We start from the raw sequence: 22,890 nt of genomic DNA on the forward strand, positions 1-22,890 counted from the left end.
CTGAAGGCTCCAGCCACAGTGAAGACTGTGTCCAGAGCGAAGATGGAATGCGGTGGCCACTGGGTCCCAAGTGCCAGAGGAAAACTGGTGCCAGCAGCCAGGGGAAGGGAAAGCCTATTGCACGAATTTTTTCGTGCAATAGGCCTCTAGTCTATATTAATAAAAGGGTCATATGCTAATTAGATCGGGAGACCTTCTGGGAGACCTTCCGGATGTCCTTCCAGACAAAGCCATGGTGGCGGGGCCGAGGCAGAGGTGGTTAGGGTGATCAAGCCAGCGGGGGGGGGGGGCAGTTGGGGGCGAGCAGGCTGACAGGAGGGCAGTTGGTGGTAATCAGGCTGGTGGGGGGCGAGGGGGCAGTTGAGAGCGATCAGGCTGTCAGGGCAGGGCACTTGGGGTGAGCAGGCTGGCAGGGGGGTGCAGTTGAGAGCAAGCAGGCTGGTGGGGGGCAGTTAGGGGTGATCAGGCTGGCAGGCAGAGTGGTTAGGGGTGATCAGGCAGGCAGGCAGGTGAGTGGTTTGGAGCTAGCAGTCTCGGATTGTGAGAGAGATGTCCGAGATTGGAGAGGGTGCAGGCCGGGCTGAAAGACAACCCCCTCCATGCACAAATTTTGTGCACTGGGCCACTAGTTACAATATAAATCATTAGGCCCTTGAAGGAAACTATATAAGGTCATCTAAACAAAGAAAACTATTTCCCTTTACTTATCATATATTTTTACATAGAAGCATAATGGATTGAATCTTGGTCTTCAAAGAAATGGAAAGCAATAATACACTATTATTTTTAAGAGCTTACCTATGTATTACATATGGCACAGAATGTTAAGTAGTTTCACACTCTGGCACAGTCAGAAAAGGAGATGTTAAAAGAGGCGTTTGGTTTTCCTTATTTTAGTATTCTTTTACAGGAAAACATACAGACCATTTCCCAAGTGAGAATTTTTGAAGTGATTTTAGAAAAGCATGAATATTCTAAAAGTTTGCACTCTATACATTTGCACCATTTTAACAATTTTAGTGAAGTTCCAAATTAGAGAAAAGAGAAACTTAGAGCAACAACTGTCCTATATAATAAAGAGCTAATATGCAAAGTGACCATCACTCCAACACACAAGATGGCCGCCCCCATGTGGACACAGGATGGCCACCATAAGATGGCCTGCAGGGGAGGGCAGTTGTGGGAGATCAGGCCTGCAGGGGAGGATAGTTGGGGGAGACCCAGGCCTTCAGGGGAGGGCAGTTGCAGGGGGGGACCCAGGCCTGCAGAGAAGGGCAGATAGGGATGACCAGGCCTGCAGGGGAGGGCAGTTAGGAGCAATCGGGCTGGCAGGGAGTGGTTAGGGGGTGATCAGGCTGGCAGGCAGAAGTGGTTAGGGGCAATCAGGCAGGCAGGCAGGTGAGCAGTTTGGAGCCAGCAGTCCTGTATTGTGAGAGGGATGTCCCAGATTGGAGAGGGTGCAGGCTGGGCTGAGGGACACACCCCTCCCCACAGTGCACAAATTTCGTACACCGGGTCTCTAGCCCTATATAGTAAAAGCCCAGCGAGTGAAACAGCAGAACGACCAGACCAGAATGACTGCGGCCCCTTGTCCCTGCCGGCCCCGCCCCCCCCCAGTGGGGACCCCTACCCCTATCCAGGGTCCCCATCAGGGCAGGCCAGCTGGCCCCCACCTGTGCACTGGGCCTCTATACTAAACAATAAAAGGGTAATATGCAATTTGACCCTAATGGGAGAATGACCAGAACAACTGTTTGACCAGTCACTATGAGGTGCACTGACCACCTCTCTGTCCCTTTTCCTGGCCAGCAGGCTCCAATCGTCCAATGGCAAACAGGGAACCAGGGGTGGGTGGCAGGGGACATGGGCAGCACCAGACCCAGGCCCCCGCCCTGCTGGTCGCCCCACACACAGCAGGCAACCCACAGTGGGGGTGGGGCCGGCGAGCTGGCAGGAACGGCTGACCTCTTGGTTCCTCCCCCCAGCCAGCAGGCTCCAATCACCTGATGGCTAACAGGTAACCAGGGGTGGATGGCAGCGGGGGGTGGGCCTGATCGCAGGCCAGGCCAAGGGACCGTACCCACATGTGAATTTCATGCACCGAGCCTCTAGTGTAAATTATAACTATTAAAATTATTTGAGTGCTCAAGAAAAAAATAACAAAAAACAGAACAGATGCAAGACATTGAAAATTTCCTAAACTCAAGTCCCAAATCTGCCACTAATCATTTCATCTTGAAAAAAAACATTTAACAGCATTCAATTTTCGTTTCTGCAACTTTAAAATGAATACCATGACAAACACTGATATATGAAGCTCCACTTCCCCACAATAGTATTTCTCATCCTACGTTCCTTAGGCATGGGAGGACCAAGCATCAGAATGATGACAGCTAAGCTATTCTAGCTCCCTGTCTTAAGCACTGTACACATATTAATTCATTTAATCTTCTAACGAACCTATGAAGTAGGCACTGCTATTATCTTCATTCAGAGGGAAAGGCACGGAGGAACATGCACGTGATGCAGCTTACACAATGTCACACAAGAAATGAATGGGAGAGCGAGAATGCACGCAGTAACAGCGAACACCAGAGCCAGCTTTTCCTACCACCATGCTAGAGTACAGATATTGGCATATACTTGGGAATGGAAAGTTCTAATTGTTTTAATTTTCTAGTAAATAGGAAAAGTCAGCACTTACTAGTGGAAGGTTTAATGACTGAGGATATTGCAGTACCTTAGATCATAGCAGTTTTACAACCCAGTACCGTATATAACCGGAGGAAGTATTGGATATTTCCCTTAGTTCCTCATCAGTTTTATTCTTTCCATAAAATGTAAACATATTTCAATGTTGAAAATAAGACTATTTTATCTGCATGGACATACTGTATCTTATGCCTGCAACTGTAAGGCAATATTTCTTAACGCCTGCTTATATTTGGAGTTGTGCTGAGGGCTAGAATTCATTTCAATAATGGTATACCATAAAGTAACAGCAACGGTTAAATTTGATATCAGCTATAAAATGACATTTAAACATGGTGTCAGTTACAAATAACTACAGTTTGAAAGTGAGATGCTTCGGACATGATTATTTATAGCTGAAGGCAAACTCTACTTATCACCCTGGGAAACGGATTTGTTTAATGTACTGCCTATTTAGACGGGTTTATTTGGTGGATTAATAATAAGTAAACAAAGGATAGTTTAATCTCAGTAGTGTGGAACATAAATATTCAAGAAGTTCAACAGTTTGTTTAACATCTTGACAAAAGTGTGATCTATTCATAAAATGTCCTACATGTTCTCAATCCAGTCATATGATCACAAACCAGGTAATTTTACAGATAGAAAAGACCTTGTAATTGTTTTAGCTTTCATCAAACAGGCAAAATATAAGAAATCTTTCCCTCCATTTTAATAAGCCACCTAGCTCTAAAATTTTGAGTGTTGAAACTCTTATATTGTATCTTCCAGCAGCTGTGAAAATAAAATTATCCTGACTCCATTTAAATTCCTTCTTGCCACAACATAAATATATGTGCCAAAATATACACGATTAAAAGAAAAGCCCATTTATCAGCACCAGAGCTACACACAAGACAATCCCAGTCCTCCCACTTCTTCCTTCTTTGGACGCAATAACAACATGCAGGTACACTTCCAATTAGACTGGCTTTTCTCTCTGCCGGTCTTCGGCTGTGTCAGAAAACTACGTAATCAGAGAACTCCTTTTACAGCAAACAGCCACAATGCAAGGTAAGTATGGAAACAGATTCTCAATCATTTGAAACGTTTGGGGCACAGCTGGCAGAACACCTGTTGGAAATGGATGAGTGATATTTGAAACACAAAACAATAGAAGCCAAGCCCTGCTCACACAACCTTTGCTGCACGCTTTCAGCATCAACAATTAAAAGTTTATTGAAGCGCTTTGATGAAAAAGAAACAAACTAGAATTAGATGAGCATTTTGGGGTTTTCTTTTCTCGAAAACACAGAGCAATCCAGTGAAAATAAGCTCCCAAAAATGAATGGTTGCCAATTCAGCAATCTCACAGATATGTGAAAAAGTTCTATAAAAATGCTGACTTTTATTTCTTTATGTTGCCCATATTGCCTGCTAAAACTTTCACAACAATTTTTATCTTTTTAAATGTCTAAATATATTTTACAAATAAATATAGGAAATATGTATGAAGAAAATATTAATTTTAGCTTTACCATTTTGAACTACTAAATGTTTACTCACTCAAAATAAATAACCAGTTTCTTTTTTCTCTTTTATCACCTATAGTATAGCCAGGGTTCAAGTTTTATAACTAAAATATACAAGGCAGTGAAGAAAGAACCTAGTTGTATTTCATTACATTTATTGTCATCATTAAAAGTCCCAACATTCAAATGAAGTATCTAAATTTCTATCTCTGAGAACTCAGAACTCATTTCTAACCAATCAATAATCATTTGCTGCATTGTTATAATACACCTGCCCCAAGTACCTCAAAATTCAGAGCAACTTTTATGCAGTGGGTTAATGAAAACTAAAACAGAGAAATCAGTTAAAAGTCTGTGCCAAACACCAGTCATTCAAGAATGAAAGAATATTGTGAAGAAAATTGTGAAAGTGAGAATGAACTTTAGGGGTGAATTTTGGAGACCAACACAGGATAAAATAATAGAGCTTGGTAATATAGTCAATTCGGCATAAAGGAGAGGAATAAATTTGGTGTAGTTACAGTGGCCTAAATGCATAGCTGAGATGATTTTTAAAAATCCCAAAACACTGAATTGAATAATAATCTAAGTTAACTAGCAATCTAGCTCATATTAAGGCAGCCTATGTGTCTTGTACAACTCAGTAAACACTCTTTCTTCACATCTTCAACAATTGTGGTAAAGACAAAAAGGAATCTTTAAAACGTAAAGCTCTGGTAAGACTAAAGAAATTTTTATCTGCAGGGACTAAGGCATGGTGAAGATCCCAAAAGCAATATTGCAAAAGCCTGAATTTATTTATAAGAAGTCAGAGGGGGGGAAAAAAACAAAACAAATCCAGTATCTAATTGTATCTTGAATTTGTATTCTGTTATTTCATAAATGTTTGATTTTTACATCATCATCATCATCATACTCCAAATGCATGAGTATTGTTGGCCCAGTTCCTAGACCAAAAGAAAGGGGGGGAGGAAGTAGTATCAGATTAATTTGTACTCAGTATCTGATTCAGATTAATTTGTAATCAGTATCTGATTCAAGACAAACAATTCATATTAAAGCATTGGCCACACTAACTAGAACACTGTTGAAGTTCTCCAGGAACTTTCATGAGTGTTGGCTTTCTTCAATTGTGGTCAAGGTATACTAAAATGATTTCTGCTTTAAAATGTCTCAAACCAAAACAAGACATTTTCCTACGTAATATCTGGAGAAAGTTACATCAACCTCTGAAAATCAGAAAATATAATCACTAACCCTAAAAACTCTAAAAAGACCACTGAGATTGTTTGCTACATATTACAAAATTGTATGAGTAATATATCACCTCTACCTGATTGCCTCTATCAAGGAATTATGAGAAAATAATAAAGTTATGGCTAGATTTGAAATACGAGTTATCAGTTTCCTCTGGACCTGACTTTAAATAACAAAGTCTATAAATTTTTACAAACTTGACAAAATGAAGCACAGATTCATACTGCATTAGTCTAGGAAAATTTCCAAATTTGCAAGTACAATGGGCACTCAAGATCACTTTCAAATTGTAATTTTAAAATTTTCATGACAACCTAATAATATCACAGACCACTACATTGTCTAGAACCATTAATTTTATGTTGAAAAGTTTAGTTATTACTCTGGCTTTAAACTCATAGTATTGGGTTACCCCTTAATTATAGAAGTTGTGAAATTAACTCTAGAGCAAAGGAGAAATGTGGGAAAAATTAAAAATTTTAATTGTAGCTCTTTTTGGCTCACATACAGAATTCTCATAAGAATCCATCACTTTAGGAATCTGGTTCCATCATCAATTTCCTTAATCATTTGTTGAAAGTTGTTGATTCCCAATTTAGGATCTCAGAGCCTTAAAAAATATTTTTCCTTCTCAAATAGTAGAGGGGACACAGTGATTAAAAGTTCAGATTATAGAATCAGATTGTCTGGGATCTTGGGCAGAGCTCAAAAACCTCTCTTTGCCCTAGTCTCCCTTCCAAATAGGGTTGTCATAGAAATAGGGTATTGTGGAAATTATAAGGTGCATTGAAAGCGGGTTTGGTATGTGGTAAACGTAGCTATTAATCTAATCGTTTTCTGTGGTGCCGCAGATTCCGCAGTACCTTGAAGCTACTATCTCCCTACGCTTGAAAAGCTTGAACATATTCCAATCCTAAGTTCCAAGGACCAAAAAGAATTTGTAAAAATCGCAGTGATTCTGGACTGAGATGGAGTATAAGTACTTGCTATTTCTCCCATGAGGACAAATAAAAACTCTGGACACCATCTACAAAACACACACAGAAGACCATGGAATGTGCAAAGGACCTTGGGGAACGATATGGATATAAGTTCCCTAAATTTTCTTTCTGCCTCATACATCCTGGACTGAGTCAGCTTTATCTTCAATACACTCATGAAACTAATATGAACATGAGAAATGTACAGTACATATTGTGGCTGTAGATTTCAGCCCTTGTAGACTTAATCACCTGCTGTTTGTGAACCTCCTGCTCACTCCAATTCATTTTCTCCTTTTTTGACTCCTCAGGAAGATGGCTTCTCTTCATTAACTAATTTTTGTTTGTCTTTTCATTTTCTTTTTTTTAATCTATCTTTATTATTGAGAGTATTACAGATGTCCCCTTTTATTCCTCCATTAATCCTTTCTCCCCCGAGCTCACCCCACCCCTAGGACTTCACTGCATACTGTCTGTGTCCACGGTTATGCATATACGCATGTAAGTTCTTTGGTTAATCTCTTTCCACCTCCCACACCCCTTCCCTCTGAAATGCATCCATTGCATGCTTCAATGTCTCTGGGTCTATTTTGCTCCCCAGTTTCTTTTGTTCATTGGATTCTACATGTAAGTGAGGGCATGTGATACTTGTCTTTCTCTGACTGGCTTATTTCACCTAGCATAATACTCTACAGGTCCCTCCATGATGTCTCAGGGGTTCAGGGATCCTTCTTTTTTACAACTGCATAGTATTCTATTGAATAAATGTACCACAGTTCTTTTATCTACTCATCTACTCAACTTAAACCCTTCTCACTGTCAAACTGCAAACTAATGAATCTGACTTGTTTGTGTTGCTTTCATTTCTGGTTTTGTTTTCCTTTTCCCCACATGGGTGAACAGTGTTCTAGTTGTAACATGTTAGATCCCAATAAACACTGTTTACAGCTATTGTTTAAACCCAGCCCAAGAGAAGTTACCTTACTGTCACTGTAAGATCCTTCAGTCAATCATTCCCCTTCCTACTCAGGCATCTGCATTTAGGACTTAATTATTCAGTGCAGATTTCACTATGCATGGATTAATCTCTTTCCATCACATACCAAGAACCCACCTCAACTTTCATTCATTGTTTTAATTTCTCCTGTTTTATCTGTGGCCCTTTACAAATAAAAACGATCAATATTTGGCTTTATACTAAACCTATATAAACAATCTAAGACTTACTAAGGTACACTCCTTCACTATCCCATCACACTCTTATCTAGTTCATGAAGCCTCTGTCATACTTAAACTTGACCTTTGCTCTTCCTCCACCTACTGTATGTAGGTATGTGTGTACCTGTATGAGTATATGTGTATGCATATCTACTAACTAAACTTTTATAATATAAATAATTCCTTTGTACACTATCCCTAATTATTTCATGTGTTTAAGTCTTGTCCACCAAACAAAATCACAACCTTATTGAGAGGAACTAAATCATATTCTTATAATTTTTGTTCCATAATAAATATCATGTGCTAAATATGAAGCATGTATTAATTTGCTCATTCAACACATGACAGTTGAAGCCCTACTAGTTAATGAGCTGAGGGCTGGGGATAAAGAGGAAAACAGAGGGCAGTGTCTATCCAGAAGGGGTTTACAGAGCACTCTAAGAGAGCTAAGGAAACACTTTAAAGTTTATATGGACAATCAAACCAGAGATGTATTCAAGGCTTATGGAAGGAGAGAAAGGAAGTGTCTACCTCTGCCAGGGAAAGAATGATAGAGAAAAAATACTTTCTTTAAATATAATCATGAGGGATAAATAAAAATTTCCCAAGTGAACAATAAGTAGGAATGGCATTCAAGAAACAGGGAACAGAAAGTGCCAAGGAACAAAACCATGAAAGAATGAGCAAGCAGATGAACTAAGAAACTATAGAAAACTCATAGGCTATGAGTACAGGTATAGAATGGATAGAGCCAAGTGACAAGATTAGAATGGCAGGCAAGGATGAGATGAAGCTGAAGGACATAATCTTGGAGGCATCCAAGGACATATATGCCAAAGTCCATAATCCTGGAAGCATCAAATGTCAATGAAGGTAAAGTGGTCAGATCAGATATCCTTTCTGCTGACAAAATGATGGACAGTTTGGAAAGGAGAAAAGTGGATAGATATTAAACTATTTTAGAGTATAACTGAGAAATGATAAGGATCTGAACTAAGGGATTCGAGGAACGGAATCATAATCATAAGCATACAATTGTGGGTGAATACAATTAAACTGAGTGAGTAGAGAGAAGAGCCAAAGAAAAGACTCTGAACAGCATCAACATATAACATGAATTTTTACGGAAAATCAAATCCATTCTTAGTTCGAGAATAAATGAAATATTTTTTCTACCTTTAAAACTGCAGTTCCCAATGTAAAAACAAGAAGAAACAGGTCAAGAATAACTTTAAAGCCTAAACTGGAAACTATGTTTATCTATCTACTGATCTTGGACTGTCTTTCAAACACTAAATGTTCCAATGTTCATCTCCCCTGCCCACCCCGACCTGTCAAAGGGCTGCAAACATACCTGTTCGCCAGGTTTTCTTTTAAAAATGGATACAAATAACACTCACTTGCAGGCAGTACCTAAAGTCCCCAATCACTCTTTTCACTTGGCCTCTACCAGTCCCACCCCCTTCACCCACACCCCACAGGAATTCAAATGACTTTGTTAACACCTCAACTAACTTGTATGTGGCCTCGCTAGACATACAGTGAATTGTCTCAACATAAGCTGATACACAAAATCAATTTATGGTCTTTCCCTTAATATCAATGGCTTAATTTCTAAGAGGTGTACTATCAGGCCAAGTCTGACTTGATTTAGAATACCAACCAGATAAATATGCCGCTGATATTTACAGCATACAATGCTCTTGATGATTCATGCGAGGTACACCCACTTCCGACACATTCACTCTCTTGACCACGCTGAAACCTGCAAAATAAAAGAAATAATATATAACTACAAAAACTGTCCATGTGAGGCTCACTTCACATTTCCATAAAAACAAAACAAAAATGCACACACCTAAATTTTTGACTCCACTACTGGAGGCAACATAACTTTAGAAAGACAAAGCAATTTCCTCTGAAATCATATGCCAATATTTATTCATTCTGTTCATTTAGCTAGTATCCTCTGAGCGTTATGGACTCCGAGTATGTCCATGCAGCACACCTGTACTGAGAAGTGCATGAAAATCTTGTATATGCCGCCTTCAGGTGAACTGACTGCCAATAAGTGAAGGAGGACCGCCTCTACCCAAAGGCTACCATCGCATCCTTTAGTTCTCAGGTCTAATATAGCCTTCCTGAAAGCTATTCCCTAATGCCATGGCTAACATAACATCTCACACACATTCCAGTCACTCTCTGTCCCTTTACCCTGTTCCACTGTCTGCATCACAGCAGCCTTGTCTTGAGTTCTGTTGCTATTCTTTGTGTTTACAGTAGTCCCCCTCATCCACCAGGGATATGTTCCAAGATGCCCCCAGGGGATGCATACATAATACTATGTTTTTTCCTATACAAATATACCCATGAAAAAGTTTAATTTATAAATTAAGAGATTAACAACAATAACTAATAATAAAATAGGTCAATTGTAACAGTATGCCAAAATAGAAGTTAGATGATAACTGAGATGGCAACTCAGTAAGGAAGGGGCGGGTAGTGTGGCTCCTCTGGACAAAGGGATGATTCGCATCCCAGGAGGGATGCAGCGGGACCGCAAAACATTTCATCACCATACTCAGAACAGCACTCAATTTAAAATTATAAATTATTTCTTTCTGGAACTTTCCATTAAATATTTTTAGACTGCGGTTGACTGCAGATAGCTGAAATCATGCAAAGTGAAACCTCGAATAAGGGGTAACCACTGTTCTCCGTGTGACTTCCACTATTGGACCATCAGCTGCAGCAGAGCTGGGAACAGTCATTCTTGTTCACTGCTTTATCCTCGGTGCCTACCACAGTGCCTGCCGTTTGCTCAGCAGACATTTGGTGGTCTGATGAATGCTTCCAAATTCACAAATTCCGTTCTAAATAAAATCCTAACAGGAAAGCATTTATTTGTTACCTCTCTGTGGGTTCTCAAGATCCAGAGAGAAGCATAACCCATAGCTTGACAAACTAATATGAATAGATTTATTCAATTGAGCTTCTATCCAGTGCCTTGGATTCAGTGGCAGTCGAATGTTAACTGCCCTTGAAGTATATTTAAACTGTCTCCAACATGAAGGAGAAGTGAGAAAAGGAACATAAGAGGAAATAAAACTAATCTTCTTACTGAAAGGAACATGAATACCACAGTCAGGAATTCATAATGCAAACACTTTTTAAAATGTCATTCAAGCTTCAAGTTCCTATTTGTTCCTACGAGTTACTGTGGTTGTGAGGGCATCCTCCGTTAGAATAGGTAATTCAGAACCTGTGGTATTCTCTATAATTAGGCTCCTCTGGAGGTCAGCTGCACATTTGGATCAAATAATGTGAGGGTTCTGTGTAGCACTGCTATAAAATGGCAGAGAAGAAAACAAACAAAAAGGCACACAGAATCTTGCAGTATCGTACTTTCAAAAACATGTGATGGAATAAAGTTCCATTTTCAAAATCTATTTTCTTAAAGAACCCAGTATTAATTGCATGTTGATGTATAAAGCACACAAAGTTGCATTTCTCTACTTTGGATACCAGACTCTCAGTTCCTTGAGTACAGCCCATTGTACGAAATCCCCAGGTCACGGGTGCAGTAGACAAATTAATTAGTCTATTAAGTCTCAGTCGTATCCTGGCACTGATGTTTAGGTTAGCACCTTCGGCAACAAGTTCCTAATGCTTAACTATGCTGCCATTTGTTCCTCAGAGAAATTAGGAATGAAGGGAAATAAAGAAAACACGGCTGGGACAAGTTCCCACTGACCTAAAGGCAGAAACACGCACGTGAGTCAGGGGTAGATTGGTGTATTCATAACAAGGAGGAAAACTCCGGTTGATTAGTTCTTGCTATTTTAAGTGATTAGGAGAAAAATAAATGGCTTCATATCTAAGGGAAATTTAAATGGCATTTAACACTCTACAAAATCAACCTAAAAAAAGATGATAATTTGCTATGACTTAGCACTAAAGAGAAACCAATGATCTCATATGACGAATCTCTGAAGCGCTTCGTGGGAAGATTAAACACTTTGGACTGAATATTTGTGAATACTACAAATGACTGAAAGGAATGAACCGAATCGCCTATTTGAAAAAACAGACATGTGAGAATGTGTGAGCATGCACACACGTGCACACACACGCCCACACACACACCCCACAGAAGGGAAGAGAAAGGGGAGGGAGAAAGAGAACTATGGCTTATCTTTTATCTTATGGCCATTAGCTACTTGCAGGGTGTTTCTTTCCAAAAGAACCAAATACCATACATAGTTCAAAATTCAATAAAAGCAAAATTTGTTTATTATCTTGCAAGACAACAGAACACCTATGCATTGGGCAGGAATTTTCTTTTCTCTTTAAATTTTTCCTTCTCTTTTGTTCAGTGGGGCCATGGTACGGTGAAATGTTTTTATAGCATCAATGACCCAGAAGAGTGTAAGAGCTCAGGTAGGCTCTAAAAGCTGTTTATGCATAAGAATTGGGTGTTGAGATGTCAAGAACAATAATGAGAGATGAATAACACGGTGTACAATGACACCATCTGTCATAACAAATATCTGTTACATACTAGGCAACTGCACTATGCTACAACGGTGATACACCCACACTAAAGTGATGTTCAAGTCCGGGCCATTTAAACTCCATCTAGAATTCTGGATGACTGAAAAGACGACCGCAGTGATTATGTCTTACATTTGTTACTATTGTTTGGCTAATTTTCTCCAAACTCAGAGCCATTAAATTGAGGATTATTAAAATATAATTACATTTACTGGGCTTTTACTTCAGAAAAAAATCTGATATACTGACATAGAAAAAATTAGATAAGATAATAATTTAATATCACTTATAATAGCAAAAAAACTGAAACAATGTAAATGCCCAACAATAAGGAGATAGTTAAATAAATTATCATGTAATAGGATATTAAGAAGTCATTAAATGCCATGCTTTCAGGGAATGTTGAATTCCGGGAATCCCTAGGTTATGGCAGGCACAAAATAAGGAATTGTTAAATGAATAAACGTCAATGCAGTTTAGGAAATCATGTGCATATTTGATTCAAATTTTAATACCAATAGTCACATTATATTAAAATGTATTATATAGATTTTGTATGTAAGATGCACACTCATACGAAAAAGGAAAGAAGACACCGAAGTGTATACGGAGGTTACTTTGGGCAGCAGAACTATATTCTACACATATTGCCTTTACAATTAGAATTGAAGCGGTTGTAGCCACTTTAATAGTTTGAGTCCAAGAGTCCAATGATGCTTCTTGTATAATCAGCAGTGGAATAAAGGATGAATCAGAACCTTCGGGTGACATTCTCACCACTTGCTCAGACCTCACTCCCACCAGTCCAGCAAATTTGATATCCTCCAATATCTTTGCACCAGGTCTGATTAATTCCTATTCTTAAACTGTTTCCTCTTAATATCTGCATAAACAAAATGCCTACTTATCTGAGAGATGTACAAATACACAATTTTTCTCTATCTGTGGCCCTAGAATTTTGTCTTCTGAGGCCAAAACAGGGGTGTGTGTATGGATGTATTTGACAAACTCAGTTATTTATGATAAACTGCCCTCAATCTTCTTCACATATGGCAATGCATATTTTTCCATCTCTGCTGCAAAGAATCCCATCCTTCTGATTAACAGTTCAATTTCCCTCCCCCAAAAAATATCGTTTTGAAAGTGAGTTGTTTTCAACATTGCCAACTTTTTTAACTGTATAAAAGATAGTTACTCCCCAGATTCTACTTTTCAGATACAAATTATTGTATCAGCCAAGTACATTCCAACTCATCTCCTATAGACAACATTTTTGTACCATCATCTATGTCCCTTAAGCAGCTCCCTGTGTAGTTTTCCTTCCATCACTATGAAATAAAAACAAATAGCACTTTTTTGTGCTGTATTTGTGTGGTTACTATGGTAGTGATCTGGATTTTACACCTAGGATAATCCTATTTGGGGTGGGAAAGAAAAGTATGGAACCAAAAGAATGAAATAAGTTAGGGGAATGGTCAGCACCTTTTAACATTTACTTTTCCCCTGGAACAGCCTTTGGCCAAAATCTATAAAACTCTGCCCTGAGTCTTCAGTTTCCTGGAATGGAAGTACTTAGCATTATGATGAGAACACCATGACACTGGCAAAATCAGCAACCCTTCCCCTGGCTCTTAGGAAGCATTAAAATTCTGTTTCTCGCTGTTCCCCAAATTCCCACCTCCCACTTCCCCCAATCCTAGCCAGGCCCTGGTCCAAAGGTTCTCATGACCAGACATGGAAATGCCATGGGCTGACTGCAAGTGATAGAAAACAAAGGAGACAGGACACCTTGCTCATGTCGCACCTTAACTGTACAGCTCTCCCCCAAATCTCTGAGGATGTCACTGTAGGTGACTCATGGAAACAGTAGTTAATGAAAGAAATGTTGTACATTTTCTATTTTCATGCGTTTCCTGATTGTCAACAAAATGATTTCCTCGAATATTTGCATCAAGTGAACCAATGGTTTACAAAGTATTTTAGAAGTTCCCCGCCCTCCCGACTCTTAAATAATATCTTTAAAACAAAACACCTCCAATAGACAACATAAAAACAGCGGATGTGATCGAAGAGGGGAAGATGCAAGGCAGGGCCACAGAGCTCTACCAACAGCCTGCCCACCTACTCCTTGGCTTCCTCACAAGGTTCCTTAAACATCCGTCAGAATTCGAGGGCTCTGGAATCATGACTTGAAAACCAATGAAAGAGATCCTGTCCTTGGAATCAAAGAGTTAATACTCACAGTCTCGGCTATGCTAAGCAATGTAAAAGTCCATGATACACAGTCATGTATAACTTTAAAAATTGTTAGGCATCGCTAACTATTTTCTACAAAATTTTGCCCCCTTGATTTTTAACTCTGGGAGTCACCAAACAGGCCCAAGTTCTTAAAATTGCATTATGTCCTCTTAAATTTGTTTTTGACAGAGGGGAAAAAAAGCACTATATTTCTTGTAATTAGTGAATTAATTATAAAGCATAGAGTCAGAGGCCAGAATCATGTGAAATCTTATTAGGTAATAATAATTAGTTTCAGAAAGGAAAAGAAAAACAAGCATTGATCCCCATGCATCCTAGCTAGCCAACTAAATGTCCAGAAATTTAATACACCCTGCTGCACATTTGTTGAGTTCTCCTAAAACTGACAAAACAAAAGACAGGTTTTAAAGAGTCAATAAAAATTTTTTGTAAAGTACTCTGAATACCTTAAATGTTACAATGATGCCTCATTTCAAAGAGACGGTTGAATGTCATGAATATTTCTGTGTCATTTTATTATATACTGGAGGCCTAGTGCACGGATTTGTGCACCAGTGGGGTCCCTTGGCTTGGCCTGTGGGATCAGGCCAAATCCAGCTCTCTGATATCCCCTGAGGGGTCCCGGTTGCAAAAGGGCACAGGCCAGGCTGAGGGACCCCACCAGTGCATGATCAGGGCCAGGGAGGGTCGTGGGAGGTTGGCCAGCCGGGGAGAGACCACGGGAGGGCTCCAGAGCATGTCTGGTCATCTCACTCAGTCCTGATCACAGGACCCAAGCAGCAAGCTAACCTACTGGTTGGAGCGCCTGCCCTCTGGTTCTCAGTGCACATCATAGCGAGCGGTTGAATGGCCTTAGCATATCATTAGCATATTATACTTTGATTGGTTGAACGGCTGACTGGACAACCAGACACAACATATTAGGCTTTTATTATATAGAATCCTCAAGAGATAGTCTCTTGAAATATTAACATTTAATCATTTCCTACTTAAAAACATGAGTTTTAATAGCTGATCCCACATTCTAGCATAATTGCTGATGGCTTTTCTAATTACTTGTACTTTTAAATCTCACTAGGCAGTGAGTTACTTCAGAATAGAATGCAGGTTCTATTGATTTTAGTATGGTTACTCATTAATTCATTTAACATTCCTATTGTACCCTTACTGGCTTTATGTTAAATACTTACAAATAATAAGTATATATGGCAAAGCATCACAGACCCTCTCCATAAATACTAAAAGTATAACAAACAAATTATTGCCATACATTGTCTTAGAGTTCAACACATGTGTCACAGGAGCACAAGGGAGGGACAGAGAGCTCACCTGGAACAGCAGGGCACAGGGCAGATCTGAGCTACCGTGGATGCTTCAGCTGGGTTCTGAAGACCACTGGAGCTAATCACAGACATGTGATGAAATACAAGACCAGAAGATTTAAGCAGCACCATATATCCAAGAGTCTCATATGCCATACTGAGGATTTTGCATTTTATTCTGAGGAACTATTTAAGAATGAGTTTTTGTTAAGTCGCCTTGACTAACAGGTGCTAGAATGGAAGGAGCAAAACTGGCTGCAGGGAGACCAGTGAAGGGGCACGTATGGTGATTCAAGGTGAGAAAGCAGGGGTCCTAAACTAAGGCCACGGTAATCAAAACAGAGAATGGTGGCTACACTTGAGAAGTATTAAGGAAATAAAACAGGAAAGATTTAAAAACTTGCGTTGAGGAGATAGACAGCAGTGAAGATATCATAGACAATGCCTAGGTTCCTGGTTTTGACAACAGGGAGAATAACAGTGCAGTTTGCTAATGGAGAGGACACAGGATGAGCAGCAAACCCACTGGGATTAAAGGAAGGAAGATGGCTTTAGCTTGGGACATGGGGTATGTCAAACCTGACGCTCCAGTGGACATTCCAAGTGGAGATGTGTAGAAGTCGCACAAGAGGGCCTGTTCTGTGGGGGAGAGACCTGTTCTGGTGATAGGAGAGCCATTAGCATTTAACACTAATAAATGAAGTTAGGAAAGTGGACCGAATGAGCCAGGAGAGGGCCAGGGAGAAAACCGAAGACTAAACTCATGGGAGCACCAGCAGGAGGCAGAGGGATGGAGAAACCTGCAAAGGAGACGTAGAAGCATCGGCACAGGTGGTGAGAAGTGGGTTAGGCGAGCACAGAGAACAGTTTTGAGATGGGAACACCGAAGATTCAAATGATCCTGAGATACAGCAAAAGCACTAAAAAGAGGCCAACAGATTTTTCAGCAAAAGAGGTAATCCATGACCTTGGCAAAAACAGTTTTAGCGGTAAGATGATAACAGAAGAGAAACAAAAGCTGCTGAGGATAAATATGATGTGAGAACAGAAAAAAAAAAAGTTCTAGCATAGCACCTTGGACATATGAAATGTACCAACTATTTCCTTTTTTAATTCAATTTATTGGGGTGACATTGGTTAATATGACCATATAGGTTTCAAGTGTACAATTCTATAATACATCATCTGCATACTGCATTGTATATTTATCACCCAAAGTCAATTCTCCTCTAGACACCATATATTTGGCCCTCTCTACCCTTCACTTTCCCCCCACCTTCCCTCCCTCTGATAACAACCATACTGTTGTCTGTGTCTATAAGTTTTTGTTTGTCTTGTTCATTTATTGCTTTCAGTTTTAAATCCCACATAGGTGAAATCTTATGGTTCTTGACTTTTTCCAACTGCCTTATTTCACTTAGCATGATATTCTCAAGATCCATTTACTCATAAAGATATGTGCACCCTTATGTTCATTGCAGCATTATTCACAGTGGTCAAAACATGGAAACAACCAAAGTGTCCCTCAATAGATGAATGGATAAAAAATAGGGAGTTTCCTCAAAAAATTAAAAAGGGGACTGCTGTTTGATCCAGCAATCCCACTTCTGGGAACATATCCTAAGAAGTCTGGAACCCCAATCAGAAAGAATGTGTGCACCCCTATGCAGTTTTATTTACAACTAGGAGCCCAGCGCCACCCACCCTCCAGTCCGGCCCTTCCTTTCTCTCCAGCCCTTGAAGCAGCTGTGGCCACTGCTGATCAGGCCCTCCCCCAGCACAGGTGCATGGAGGCCCTTGCCGCCCCGCCCCTGATGCTGCGAGCTCACAACCTCTTGTCCAGTCCATCCATTAGGGTGTCCTCATTAATTGGCATATTTCTCTATTATATATATAGATAGATAGATAGATAGATAGATAGATAGATAGATAGATAGATAGCTAAGATCTGGAAATAGCCCAGGTGCCCATCAGTAGATGACTGAATAAAAGAGCTGTGTTACATTTATACAAGGAATACTATGCAGCTGTAAAAAAAGAAGGATCTCTTACCCTTTGAGACTGCGAAGAGGGACATGGAGAGTCCCTCTAAGCAAAATAAGCCAGTCAGAGAGAGACAAGTATCACATGATCTCACTTATATGTGGAACCTAATGAACAAAATAAACTGATGAGCAAAATGGGTTCAGAGACATGGCAGCATGGAACACCCTGACAGATCTCAAAGGGAAGGGGGAGGGGAGTAGAAAGATACTAACCAAAGAACTTATATGCATAGCCCATGGGCACAGACAATAGTGTGGTGGAGGCCTGGGGTGGGGCAGGAGCCCGGTGAATGGGGCAAAAGGGAAAAAATGGGGGACATCTGTAATTCTCTCAGCAATAAAAATAACTTTTAAAAAAGAGGTGGTACATATATACAATAGAATACTACCCAGCCATACAAAAGATGAAATACTGACATTGGAGACAACATGGATGAAAATTAAGAATACCAAGTATTTCTAATTTACATAGTTCCACTTCATGTCACCCTGCCCAAGTTTTAAAAATATGCCACAATCTCCCAAAGCAAAACCAAGAAATATTTTACGATGGCTTTGACTACAATCGAAACCTCAGTGGGCAGTAAGAGAAGTTCTCTGGGATACTCATTACAATAAGCACTTAAGATTCATTTAAACCATTACTTTATCCAAGTTTCAAGTTCCTCAGTTTAAAGTCATAATTGTTAGGAGGCACAGCTTTGGTTGGTTCTAGGTGTATGTGTTAAGAAAATTAGTCAATGAATTGTGTCACAAATCATTTCATTTGTGTGGTGTGTGTGTGTTTTTTTTTTTAATAAATCTTAAGGGATTCAGTAAAATCACTTTAGCCCTATCTAAAACATTTGTAAAACTTACAAAATACAATCATATCATCATGCTGAATTGGGCCATAGATTTTGTGTGATGTAGTAAAGTCATCCTAACTCATCGCTTGATTATTATTAAATATTAATTGCAGTACAGGAGGTTTTTATCTTTATATCACCCATTAAATATTGCAATTAAGTCTAGGAGTTTATAAGAATCAAATAATTGCATTTTATCATTTGTAAAGAACATACTCAAAAGTCCTTGAAAAAATAAAGTATCTTAATGTAAAATATCTCGCATGAACTGAAAACCAAAAAGCAAAAGTAAGGACCTGTTTTACATGTCTTCTTAAAATGTGTTAGTATCTAAGACCAAGTCAGTAGTCCAGGCCAGCTGTCTTCTTCCCTAGCACCTGACCAAACAGTACTTTCCTCTTTTCTTACCAGAAGACTTCATTGGCATGACAGACCCACCCAGTGTTGTCTGAAAAGAACCAATTAGAAATTAGATGAGATCTCAACTCTGAACCTTTTACCGTTTACCAAGACTAAAATGTAACTGGTCTGCCATCAAGCTCATACAGGTATTTGTATATAACTCCAAAGCTAAGAAATGTATAAAAGAATTTCGTGTATCAATTAGAATGACTTGCAGATACAAACATTTAAACACACACACACACACACACACACACACACACACACACACATTTACTCATCAGATGAGGCATTTAACAGTGGTTCTCAACCTTGGCTGCACATTAGAATCACCTGGGAATCTTTTTAAAATCCTGATTTCTGGGCCTCATCCTCCAGAAATTCTGTTTCTTTGTTACTAATGTTGTGGCCCCACCCATAACAAGAAACAGAATTTCCAGAGGATGAGGCCCAGAAATCAGGATTTTAAAAAGATTCCCAGGTGATTCTAATGTGCAGCCAAGGTTGAGAACCACTGTGCTAGAACCATGGGGTGGGGGTGAGCACATGTGAAGTCCATTTTACCTAATTCCTGTTTTCTCTCCACAAACAGCTCCTTCTTCTAACCGCCAACCCCCAGATTTCTGTCAATAAGATAATCAACATTCCAGCATGGCTGGCGTGGCTCGGTGGTTGAGTATCAACCTATGAAAGAGGTCCAGGTTCGATTCCCTGTCAGAACACATGCCTAGGTTGTAAAGTATAAACATTTTTAACTTAAGTAATACTTCAGAACACAGGAAAGCTCTTTGTTAAAGTCTGGTTAGCAAGCGTAACAGAAAAAAATATATAACAGAGCAATATAAGACTCAAATATGATCATGTAATTTTTCTTTATAGATAAGACCAAGAAGAGTCTGATGCAAAAATTTGAAAAATCTGTAAAACATATGCTGGAACCCCAGTGGGGGGGCGTGCAGGAGGTAGCCGGTCAATGCTTCTCTCTCATCTTTGATGTTTCTATCTCTCTCTACCTCTCCCTTCCTCTGTGAAAACAATAAAAAGATATTTTTAAAATAATAATAACCAACATTCCAAAGACACACAGCCTCAGAACTTTTGGAATTTTCCTTAACACCAGTCTCCCTCAGCCTCTATATTCAAATAATCGCCAAATACAATGGATTCCACATTCTCAATGTGCCAGGCATTTGTCTCTTTCTTTCCATTCCTTCCTCCGGGGTGCAGTTAGCCCCTTTACTCTTTGAGCAACTTCCGAATGCGTTCCAGTTCTTCCTAAGGAGTTTCAACTGCTCCCCATAAAGTCCAGTTCCAAGTTACTGCTTTCGAGCCGCGAGTGAGTCCCCTCTGCCTAGCGAAGTGCGTACACGAAACACTCCTTGGCCTGGCGTTTAAGACACAACTACGTGCCAGTTTTCTTCATGAACAACCTACTTAAGGCCTAATAATCTGAAACTCCCAGTCTGTACTCAGGGCATTTCTGCCAACTGAAAGCCTTCCCCCACCTCCTCTCACCCAAAAAAGGCTGCTTAATGCTTCACTAATAATCTCAAGCATTGGTTCCTTCATAATGGTTCCTTTCCCCAGCTGCTTCTGACCTGTCCTTCAAGGAGCCCTCACAGAATGCCTGTGTCCCCTCTGCTTCCTACATATGTCTTTGGTATGATTTTTGCTTCTGTCGTCTGCCACTAGTGATCCATTGGCTCCATGAGGGCAGGAAATGTGCCACAACTATTTCTCATCTCAAGGCACCTAATAATCTGATCATAGTAACACTGTCAGTACTCGCTGCATTTAATAGAAAATGCTCGTGCATTAATGCAGGTTTGGAGGCAAATCAGTTCATCACAAGGAGTGAATGAACTGCTCTGTCCTTTAGAGCTTTTACGGCTCCTTTCCTGTGAACCATGCTGATTCCTGCTGGTTGTGTCCAGATTATCTGAGTTTACCAGTTAACTGTCAGTGAAACTTAGGAAATGTGGATGAATAGGTTACATACAAATAACTTTCAAACAGAGAAAGTAAATATTAGGCCAATTTTGAGACAGGAAATACCTTTTTTAAAGTAACTCCTATTATTCTACCATAGGAAAAAGTAATCTCTCAATAAGTTAAAACAAAACAAAAAGAAATGCTTTAAATTAAACATGTGTTTTAGAAAGCAACACAAGTAAATTTGAGGCCCTCTGTTTTCTAAATTTTATCTACTAGATTTTCACCTTATGAATACGTTGAAAAGATACTATTTTAAACTATTTCTTAAACTGCAGAAAGCAAATGTAGCCATCACATACACAGACACACACACTTGCACACAAGCTATAAATCAATATAACACTATAAGATTCAATGAAAATAGTGACAGCTTTAAAAAATGCAACCCAATGTATAGCCAAATAACTCATGAAACTCAGCATGCATTGCTGACTTTGGACATGATCACCAAATTTAACAAGGTGTTCTTGAGAGAAACAAAATAAGACAGGTCCCCGGAGCATCCATTCAAAATGGCAGATGCATCTGAACTCCAGGGCAAACTCCTCTAGGCTAATATTATGGTTGGCCTTAAATTAAGATTGTAAAGTGTAAACATTTTTAATTTAAGTAATACTTCAGAACACAGGAAAGCTCTTTGTTAAAGTCTGGTTAGCAAGCATAACAGAAAAAAATAGCAATATAAGACCCAAATATGATCATGTGATTTTTTCTTTATAGCTAAGACCAAGACGAGTTTGATACAAAAATTTGCAAAATCTGTAAAACATATGCTCATTAAAAAAACATTAAATGCCCTGCAGTGCAATCTGGAGGAGCACATCTATTTTTCATAAATAGTATTTCACAAAGTCATTCATCATTGAGTCACACATATCAAAGCTGTCATTTTCAAAAAGAAAAAGAAATGTGTGCCTTGCAGGTAATCTTTGCTACATGAAACTGGATTGCTGCAAATTACCATTCACTGAATTCTTTTAAAGCCCTGATTGCTGCCTGTCACCATTGGGCACAACCCAATAAAAGTTATTTCCCACCAACACCTACCGACCACCACCATCACCACCCATTCAGCTTTAGAAATCTGCTTGGTTCCTTAGCTTATCTTGTTAAATAGATGGTTAAAGTCCCTACGAATTTCCAAACTCTCATTAAAATTTCCCCAGTACAATGTCAGAGTTTCAAAGCACTTCTGTACTTTTCTTTACATGTGAATTTGACATGGACTCAGAATATCTTTAAGACATCTGCTCTGAGTTATTCTTCTAATACGAGGTGAAAGATCTGTGCTGATCTGTAAAACTATTTTCAAATAATTATTTTAATTATTGACAACATTTAGGATATAGCTAACTAAGGTTAGAAAGCCAGTATGTTATTTTTTAAAAACAGCAAAATTAGTTGATTTATATTGGGACAGGCTGCTTAACTTTAGCATCATAAATCTTAGCCCTATCATTTGTCCTTATATTTCTGGGACAAAAACAGAAAGAGTTGATCGTAGATTGTAATGACTAAAAGTATATAACATGATTGCTGTTCTACATATAGTATGGGAGAAATCCACATTCCTAGAGTCTTTCTAAATAGGTGGAGGGAGGTCAACAAATGTCTGATCAAGCAGGCATGAGTTCCACTTCTTGGAAGCGGAGGGAAAAAGTAATCCAATATATATTTTGTACAGTCCAATACAAACTCTTCATTTAATAAGTGAGGAAACTAAGGTCTAAGGCAGACAGGAGATTTTACTTCTAGGAAAGTAAACTAAGTTAGAAAGATCCAGG

The 22,890-nt window shown here is 39.3% G+C and overlaps 1 protein-coding gene across 7 annotated transcripts in view; it reads right to left on the reverse strand.

Annotated features, from left to right (window-relative positions):
- The window catches only part of BMPR1B (bone morphogenetic protein receptor type 1B), a 380,728-nt gene that overhangs the window by 204,930 nt on the left and 152,908 nt on the right, over positions 1-22,890 (reverse strand). For all 7 annotated transcript variants that reach the window (XM_059665162.1, XM_059665143.1, XM_059665152.1 and 4 more), the window contains exon 2: positions 9,345-9,446. The gene's annotated coding sequence lies outside the window, so the exon portion shown is untranslated. The remainder of the gene's footprint in view (positions 1-9,344; positions 9,447-22,890) is intronic.

Source organism: Myotis daubentonii, chromosome 1, assembly GCF_963259705.1.
Source record: "Myotis daubentonii chromosome 1, mMyoDau2.1, whole genome shotgun sequence".
Lineage (NCBI taxonomy): Eukaryota > Metazoa > Chordata > Mammalia > Chiroptera > Vespertilionidae > Myotis > Myotis daubentonii.